We start from the raw sequence: 10,511 nt of genomic DNA on the forward strand, positions 1-10,511 counted from the left end.
AGGCATAGACTAAAGGCTCCACTGACTTCAACAAGCTAACAACGAACCTTGAGGCTGGAACCAAAGCAGGCTGCGTACACCACCTATACACTCCCGATCACCGGTTCCTTCGATACCAGAGGGTAGGACTGACATAGAGCAACCTCCCTTGCCTGAAGTTGAACTACCGTGCCCATCAGATCCAAGACTTCCCCTCAGTGGCCTCCATATCCACCCATGCCATAGCAACTGTATCCATACTTTTTGCTTCTGATTTTGAACCCCAAATTGGGGGGATTATTTCGGCCAGGAACTGAGAGGTGATGCTGGTTCTATGTGTCATTACAGGCATCGTAGATCAGTTTCAGGTCATTCTCCTCAAGAGTACGTTTTACCACCAGATTCAGAAGAAAAAGAAAGAGTTTTGGGATCCAAGCATACTTTCGATCTTCCTTCAGAACTATACCCTGATTACACTGTGGGGATTTGATTACACCTATTTCTTCTAATGAGGATCTAAGGCTTTTCTCAGAACAACTGCTGCGTATGGCGAGAGCATCAGAAATTGTTGTTTCCACCTTGGATCTGAAGCTTAAGGATAAAATTTTAAAGAGATTGTACTCTGACTCCCCTGGAATAATAACATTTCCAATTTTAAATGGACTCTGGGGCATTACTAAATCTGTTTGGGGGAAACCAGCATAGATTCCAGCTACTTCATGGAAGGTTGAAAACCTTTACCAAATTAAACAGGAAGGCATTCCTTTCTTATTTAACTATCCACCTCCATCATCACTTATTGTTGATGAAATGCAAGCCAAACAAAGGCAGGCCTCTCACTCTGCACCTAGTGATAAAGAAGGGTGAAAACTGGACAACAAGGGAAGACATTTTTATTCCTCAGCTGTGTTGGGTCTCCAGATATCACACTACCAGGCCATAATAACCAGATACCAGTTATTTCTGTGGGAGAAATTGTCATCATACATCGAAGAGCTCCCTGATAACAGAAGAGCCTTGGCCAAAGTGTTGCAAACTGAGGCTCTGCATTTATTGAAACAGCAAATCAGTGCTGGAAGGCATGGAGTAGACTCCGCTGCTGGAGCTATGGCTTCGTCTGTAGTCCTTCATAAGCATGCTTGGCTACAGTCAACGGCCCTGCCCAGTGGTACAAAGTATAAGGTTGAGAACATGCCATTTGAAGGCACCTCTTTGTTTTCTGCAAAAACTGTTGACATCCTGACCCAGATGAAGCGTAACAAGCAAGCAACGAGATCCTTAGGGTTTACTACAGCTACTCCTTATATAAATAGAGGTATTTTCCAAGGCACCAACCAAGCCAACAATACAGGGGCCAGAGGTATTACACACATTATCCTCCTGCATACCTGCTACATCGCCTAGCGCCACAAGGTCAACAGAGAAGGCGAACGGGCATACGCTGAAAACCAGCAATCAACCACATGCTTCTAAGGATAATCTGTGACAGCCGTCAACTTCTTTCTGACTCGTGCATGGTGCACCTCACGTTTGTTAACAGACTATCACAGTTTTTTCTACAGTGGCGTGACATCACAGATGATGTTTGGGCGTTAATAATTTGGTTATAGACTTGAGTTCTTATCTTGTCCCTCACCTGAGAAAGCTATTGATAACTCCCTAACTGAGTTGGGTTTGGAAGTTCAAACATTCTTATTGAAGGGTGCAGTTCAGAAGGTCTCCTCTACGGAGGACTAGTGGGGCTTCCCCCAGCCAATTTTTCTTCGGAAAAAAGAAAGATGGGGAATGTCCCATACTAGACTTGAGGCGTTTGAATGAATTTTTAGGAGTTTCTCATTTTTCTATGATATTTTCTTTCCAGTGTTCTACAGCTGTTACAGATAAATTCCTGGCTCACTGTTTTAGGCTTATGAGATGCCTATTTCCATGTTATGATACAAGAGAAGCACAGGAAATATCTCTGTTTTACGCTTAAGGGTGAAGTTTCCAATATGCCATCCTATTTTTTTGGTTAATCTGTGGCCCCTGGAGTCTTTACAAAATGTGTGGTAGTGGTAGTTTCACATCTGAGGTCCTTAGATTGCTGCATGTTTCCTTACCTAGACAACTGGCTTCTCTCGGCCCAGTCTAGGGAACTGATGTCACAATACATTAACTCCACTTTACAGCTTTGTAAAGATCTTGGCCTTGTGGTCAGCTGGAAAAGATCTAAATTGGAACCTGTTCAGCAGGTTCAGTTTATAGGCACTGTTCTAGATGCTACTCAAGCATGTTCATTTTTGCCGATATGCAGAGGACATGAAATTCAGTCCCTAATAAATTGCTTCTCTAAATGTTACTAGGAGGCCATCTATATTCAGAACTACTAGGCCTTACAGCTTCCACTACAGCCGTAGTTTCTTTAGCTAGGCTAAACATGAGACATTTACAGACATGGTTTCTGTGCCTCTTTAATCCAATCAGTGATTCTCAAGACATAAATTATCTATTCCTCGCTATCCTGGTGGTTGGTGGATTCTAATATTTTTTCAAGGGGTACCCTTTGGTCCCTTGTTACCTGAAGTCATCCTTACTTTCTTAATACAGATGTTTCCCTTGATGGTTGGGGTGCACATTGTTTGAACTTGACTCTCCATGATGTCTGTCTGGATGGGGAGCATATACAGCATATTCATTTCTTGGAGCTGCTTGCAATATGATATGAACTTTTTATCAGGCAAGATTATGCAAATCCAGAGGGACAATAATACTACTGCAATGCATTACATCAACAAAGGGTGGCACTGAATCAGTGACATTGTGCAGAGAAGCTACGGCTATCTGGGACTGGGCTGCCCAACACCATATGGTCCTGCAGGCTACCCACATTGCGGGATCAGACAATACAAGGGCAGACACTCTAAGCAGAGTCAGTATTTCCCAACATGAATGGTCACTGACAGACATTTATATTCAACCTGTTTTCCTACAGTGGGGAATATTGGATGTGGATCTTTTCGCAACAAGACACGATTCCAAGGTGCCTTGCTTTTGCTCACTTGCAGGCAACAACCCTCTTTCTTTAGGGGATACATTTCAAGTCCAGTGGTGAGGGACTCTATTTTACGTGTCCCCACCTTTCCCTGTTCTCCACAGAGTTTTAGCCAAAATATGCGCAGAAAAGACCAATTGCTTCTTAGTAACATCGTTCTGGCCTCATCGGTCTTGTGGTTCACCACACTGATGCAATTAGCACAGAAAACCTACATGCACTTTCCAGAGGTTCCCGACCTGCTATCCAAGGATAGGTTGTTTCATCACAGTTACGCTTAACAGCTTGGAGGATTCTGCCTCTAGATTAGGCCTATCTACTGAAGTAACGAGGCTAGAAGGTGGAGGCTAGAAAACCTTCTGCCCATTTATCATATAAGGTTAAGTGGACGCATTTCTCTAATTGGGCCCAGACGAAAGGGCTATCCCCATCTACTTGTCCAGTACCTAAAGGTTTAGATTACCTGTGGGAATTAACATCCTTGGGCCTTGCTATGATCTCCCTTAGGATATGTCTTGGAGCTATAGTGGCCTCACATGTTAAAGTTGAGGGTAAGAATTTATTCTCTCACGAACTCTCCAGATGGTTTCTAAAGGATATCATGTTTCCCCCAACAGTTCCCTAGTACCATAATGGTTGCTTAGTTTAGTGCTTGCGCACTTGATATTATGTCCATTTGGGCCTCTACTAACTGTGGCTTGGGCCATTTGTCTATGAAAGTGGTATTCCTGGTTGTGATTACAGCCACAAGGAGAATTAGCGAACTAGCAGCATTGCGCTCTGATCCACTTTTTTTGACGTTTCATGAGAACAAGGTGGTTCTACACCCTAGTTTGGGATTTTTACCTAAGGTAGTATCTAGCTCTCATCTATCACAAGCCATCACGTTACCAATACCCCCCCCCCATCCTAGTTCTGATGCAGAAAAAGTCCTTACACACCTTGGATGTTAAAAGAGCACTTTTATTCTATTTAGAATGAACACAAGTGTTTCAAAAAGATCCACACCTCTTTATTTTGTCAGTTTGGTCCCAGAAAAGAGCTGCTTCATCGCAAATGCTGTCAAGATGGACTGTAGCAGCCACTAAACTTTGTTACAACAAGGTGGGTGTTGAGTGTCCCCTTCATGCTCAAACTCATTCCACGATGGCACAAGAATCTTCATCAGCATTCTTTCGAGGAGTCCCTGCGCATGACATCTGCAGGGCAGCTAATTGGTGTTCTTCTGAAACTTTCATCAGGCATTATTCTGTAGACATAAAGACAATAATCTTCAGCTGGGAGAGCAGTACTCTATTCACTTTTTCACTGAGAACTCTACCCTCTGCCTGGTGAGTAACTTGTTAATCTCCCAATGTGGGACTGCACAGACGCCACAGCGATGAAAACAAGGTTGCGCTTACGTGTAACTGATGTTCCTCAAGTGTCTTCTGTGCACAAACACACATTCCCTCCTCCTGCCCCACTGTGAGCTCTCTGTTTGTATTATACTTCAGGACTTGCAGTGTCTCGGGAGAAACTGAGTGATGAGGGGGCACTCTCTTTTGGAACAGATGATGTTTGGGTGGAAAACGGCACATGCGCTCTGAGGTGGGTGAGCGCCCCCTCTCTTTCACAAAGCTAGAATGTTCTCCATGGCTGGCTCTGTGCATGCCCAGTCCCAATGTGTGTCTGCACAAAAGATATTCAATGAACATCAGTTACAGGTAAGTGCAACCCTGTTTACTTTTTTAAAATGTGGCAAAGTATATCTGATACAAAAGTAAATGTTTCAGGATATAAGAATCAATAGTTCAATATTTACTCTTAATTAAAATCACTAGAAATGTATACCTAAGATACTGGTATTAGTCGTACATATAATTTTGTGTTGGATTCAGCCAGCCCTTTCACTAGTGAAAAATAGAGGCGGGGGTCCCCTTTGAATGCCAAAAAGGCTATGCTGGAAATAATGGGAGCCACGTGAACAGAAGCCATGTGGGACGGGAGCTGTAGTAAAGTGGGGGGGAGGGGGATTAGAGGTTGAGTGAAAAAGCAGACAGGATTTCAACCCTAATATTTCACAGATGCTGTAATTTGCATGGATTGCTTTCCATCAGCATACAGCTGCTTCACCATTATTTTATTTATTATTAATCAATCACCATTGTATTTAAGTGTGGGCTGAATGGTGTAACCGTTGGATGGATTCATGGTTGATTGAAAAATCGTACCCAACGAGTGCTCATAAATGGCTCCGCGTCTACGTGGAGGGAAGTCTCGAGTGGAGTCCCGCAGGGCTCGGTCCTGGGCCCGGTGTTGTTCAGTGTTTTTATAAATGACCTGGAGGAAGACATAGAGGGGATGCTTATCAAATCTGCAGATGACACAAAGCTGGGTGGGATTGCTAATTCTGAAGAAGACAGAGTCAGGATTCAAAATGATCTAGATAGGCTGGAACAGTGGGCTGAGACAAATAAAATGAATTTCAATAGAGAGAAGTACAAAGTCCTACACTTAGGTACAAAAATCAAAGGCACAGATATAGAATAGGAGGGACTTGGCTTGAGAGCAGCACATGTGAAAGGGATCTGGGTGTTCTGGTTGATCACAAGCTAAACATGAGCCTGCAGTGCGATGTGGCTGTGAAGAAAGCTAATGCAATCTTAGGATGCATTAACAGAAGCATTGTGTCCAGATCACGGGAGGTGGTAGTTCCGCTCTATTCTGCTAAGGTCAGGCCTCACCTGGAGTACTGTGTCCAGTTTTGGGCACCACATTTTAGGAAGGATGTTGACAAGCTCGAGCGTGTCCAAAAGAGGGCAACCAGGATGGTGAGAGGGTTTGATTCGAAGTCTTATGAGGAAAGGCTGAAAGAGTTGGGTATGTTTAGCCTGGGAAAGAGAAGGCTTAGAGGGGACATGATTGCAGTCTTCAAGTATTTGAAGGGCTGTCATGTAGAAGATGGAGCAGATCTATTCTCTCTTTCTCCGGATAGCAAGACTAGATGTAATGAGTGGAAATTACAAGGGAGTTATTACCGGCTAAATATCAGGAGAAACTTCCTAACTGTAAGAGTGGTTGAGCAGTGGAACAGACGGCCTCGGGAGGTGGTGGATGCTCCTTCGCTGGACGTTTTCAAGCGGAGGCTGGACGACCATCTTTCGGGTATGTTGTAGGGCTATCTTTCGGCTAGGCTCCTGCAGAGTGCAGGGGGTTGGACTAGATGACCTGCAAGGTCCCTTCCAACTCTTAACATTCTATGATTCTATGATTTTACCCCTTCTCTCCCAGGAGCTGAAGACAACATAAATGGGTTAGCCCCTATTTTATCCTTCACAACAACTCTGAGTCAGGTTATGCGGACAGACAGCTAACTAGTCCAGGCTTAGCTGCTGAGTTTTATGCCTGAGTCTGGATTTGAACCCAGAACTTCCCAGGTCACCACAATGGCTCACATGTGTACACAAAAATAGATAAGAGACAAACGACTGCCAGGGTACAATGAAATGCAAGCACGGGAGCAGGGCCGGTTCTCTGCTCTTCCTGTACACTGAATGAGAATCTTTATGCTGTGTGAAGAGGATTCTAGCAAAAAGCAATGAGAAGCATACACATAAATCAGAGGTAGTAAAGAGGGGTTTGTGGTTATTAGTGCGTCATTAATTATCCATTAGAATTGTCTTGTATGTTTTGCGCATTTCTCATTTTGATTATCTTGGGTTAGGATGTTTCTAATTTGATGTTCGGAATCATGGGCATGTTGAAACTTTGCATCTAACCTGCTGCAGGGGAAATACTGTTATAGACCGGCTGTTGATATATGTGCTGCAATATACACGTGCATAGCTAAATTAAGATTTTAAGAAACAAAATACAAAATGGTCCCGTGTACTCTAAAAATGCGTACTCTATGCAATCTGGGTTCTGTATGCCGAGCTACGTCTCCTCCTGTACCCCTTAAGGACTACTGACTCCAATGGTTTGCCTTCTCTCATTCAATTCCCATCCAGCTTTTCTTTTTTTAAAAATGGCATGGTTTTGAAATGGGTAACTTAAGTTTGTTTATAATTTATCCTCACTAAATAAATTAATAAAACCACGAAATGAGTGTCTGGTTTACATCTTCAACTGGAGAACTCCCTGATACCTCGTTTTGCTGGCGTTTAGATCACATTGGATGAGGAGACAGCAAGGACTCAGCAACATGCTATTTGTGTGGATTCTCAAATACAAAATGACGCAAACCTCCTTCTTTAGAGGTTTTTGAACAGAGGCTAGAAGGCCATCTGACAGCAATGCTGAGTCTGTGAACTTGGGCAGATTGTGAGAGGGAGGGCAGGGAGGGATGAGTCACTGCTCGGCTCCCGTGGCTCTTTCTTACACGCCCAGGATAACGCTGATCACTACTTTGGGGTCAGGAAGAAATTTTTCTCCAGGCCAGATTGGCCCATGGATCTTGGTGGGTTTTTTGCCTTCCTCTGGGGTCACTGAGCAGGGGTCACGGGGGGGGAGTGGGAAGATAGCTGTGAATTTCCTGCATTGCACGGGGGGTAGACTAGATGACCCTTGGGATCCCTTCCAGCTCTATGTTTCTATGTAAACCAGGAGAGAGAAATGGGAGGGCAAAGACTACAACTCACACCTCTTCATTCTGGTCAGACTTTCAGTTTTCCACATGTTCACCTACCCCAAATTCAGAAGACCTGAATGTCCTCCACAGGTAAGAGGAAACAAGAGTCTGGTGGCGCCTTTAAGACTAACAAAGTGTATTCCGGCATGAGTGTTCCTGAGTCAGAACTCACGTCATTCAGTGCATGGAGTGCACAGCTCCTTTTGGTATCTGATAAAATGAACTGTGACCCATGAAGGATTTTGCTGGAAGATGTGTTGATAGTCTTGAAGGGGCCACTGGACTGCTGTTTTATTTTTGCTGCAACATTCTAACACTGATACCCTCATGGAATTATCCACAAGAAGACAAAAAGCAGGATACAAATATAATACATTATTATTATTATTTATTTATGCCTATATTTATACCCACTTTTCTCCTCCACAGGGTCCCAAAATAGCTTACATCAGTCTCCTCCATTTTATCTACATAACAACCCTGTGAGGTAGGTTAGGCTAAGAGTGTACGACTGGCCCAAGATCACCCAGCCAGTTTCCACAGCAGAGGGGATGATTCGAACCTGGGTCTCCTTTATCCTAGTCTGACATTCCAGCCGGTGCACTATACTGGTTCTCCAGAATCATAGCAACTAGCCTTACAGGGGAGGCTGAGAACTTGGGGTTGTATCAGTGTTTTTTTTTCGGGGGGGAGGTGTCACACAAAGTGGAATGGAATGTTAAGGGTTAATCTTCAAGTTCTTCATGACATTGTACTGCAGTTATTGCTTAGCCAAATTACAGCATTAATTAAGAGAGGCCACTAAAAGTGCTGCCTATCAGCCTCTGTTCCCTAAGGTCCTATCAAAAAGTGAATGAAGTTCAATAGTAAGGACAAGAGCCACAGCCAATTCTGGTTGGTGATTTGTGTTTCCATTGCATTTGAAAATTGACCCTCCATCTGCTTACGGAGAGTGCTTTCTTCCCTGGGTGTACCTGGAACAACATTCATGGAAACCAATTACTGATTTTTTTCCCCCCTGCCTCAATCCTTCTGATGAACCTCAGGGTTGCCATCTGCAAGAGCAGCGGGCCGTTTTCCTATTACGGCTCAGAATATGGTGTGTATTAAAATGCGATGCAGCCTGATCCTTTGCACAGTGGGTCAAGAGTTGGTCGCACTGAAATAGCTTCCTCTGAGCACACAGAGCTGTAGCCAGCACCACCAAGCACTCGTGGGCTTTTCTCGTGCCAGAAAACAATGTGTTGTGTCACTTTCTAACTATTTTATTGCAGAACAACTGGGCCTAATATTTTTATAACAGGAAGATTAAGAGAGGGTTTTCTCTCTTTTTCTTTCTTTTTAAAAAAGGAGTAAGCGCTTGAAAGTAAAGGCTTGAAAGAGGATTTAAATCTAACCATAAATCTATCCATGCAGCATATCACACAGAATGCCAGCCTGGCCCAAATTGGATATAAATTCTAACTGTCTGGCTCTCCTTCGCTTTCCTTTTCTCTCCACTCCCTTTCTGTTGGGTAGCCTGTCTCATAAGCTTGTACACTCGTCGACTTGGTCTGTCCCTCTCTATTGACGTGAGCCAGTTTGGGAGATAATTGTCTAAAAAGCAGAATAGTGCTAGTAGAAAAGAGCCCAAATTGGATATAAATTCTAACTGTCCGGCTCTCCTTCCTTTTCTCTCCACTCCCTTTCTTTTGGGTAGCCTGTCTCATAAGTTTGTACACTCGTCAACTTGGTCTGTCCCTCTCTATTGATGTGAGCCAGTTTGGGAGATAATTGTCTAAAAAGCAGAATAGTGCTAGTAGAAAAGAGTAAGAGTCCAGTAGCACCCTAAAGACTAACAAGATTTGTGGCATGGGATTGGGAGTTGCGCGTCACTGCTCAGTTCTTCCGATACTTAAATCCTGAAGATTTATCTGAAGAAGCGAGCAGTGACTCACAAAAGCTCATGCCCTCCCACAAATTTTGTTAGCCTTTAAGGTGCTACTGGACTCTTTCCTACTGCTACAGACAGACTAACACGGCTACCCATTTTGATCTCTCTAGCAGAATAGTATTGTTATTAGTATTATAAATGAACAAGCAAGGACTTGGTAGGGGGATCTCATTTCACTTCCCCCACTATCTCCTGTTTCTCTTCCCTAAACACCCCCATATCCTCTCGCCCTTTCCTGCTTCCCTCCTTCCCAACCACCAGCCAACCTACCTTTATCTGCCCCTGTCTTCAGCTTTCCCTCCTTCCATCCCCCTTGCAGCTTCTACCTGGGAAAACTCTGGCCAACCTGTGCAGTGCAATGGAAAGAGAGCTAATTAGTATACTATTGACAGCAGCCAAAGCCACAATTGCTTGTTCCTGGAAAGAAACCAAACCCCCCACAACCGCCTCTTGGCATGCCATTGTCTGGGATGACTTTTTACTAGAGAAATGTACGGTCTTCTTCAACGAGAGCCGTAATGAGAGGGATTTGTACAATCCACCGGAAAAATGGTTACTTTTTTAAAGAGAGAAATGACCTCTTGATATAAAGTTTAAAAGCAGTTAACATTCTTATCGTAGTCAAAGATCGGTACTTAGTCAGCTCGGTCCTTTTCTTTGAATTGCCTCCCAATACAAAATATCTATGTAATTAGCACTACTCAACTAAATAGTATAAGGGCACATTAAAAAGTATTATTGGACTGGTTTTTTTTTAAGAATGCTTTTCTTAATGTAGCTCACCAAGTTGACAATGTTTGTATTGCTCTGTTAAACATTTGAACATTTTAATAAAATTAATTTAAAAAAAACAAACTTGTGCAGTGCTGGCTGCCAAGCCAGACCCAGTTGTGTTGTGGGGAACCAGCAAGGATTTGCAAGGGGCACCTCATTTCCTCCCGTTTCCCCTTCACCAC

Source organism: Gekko japonicus, unplaced genomic scaffold (assembly GCF_001447785.1).
Source record: "Gekko japonicus isolate JY-2015 unplaced genomic scaffold, Gekko_japonicus_V1.1 scaffold1172, whole genome shotgun sequence".
Lineage (NCBI taxonomy): Eukaryota > Metazoa > Chordata > Lepidosauria > Squamata > Gekkonidae > Gekko > Gekko japonicus.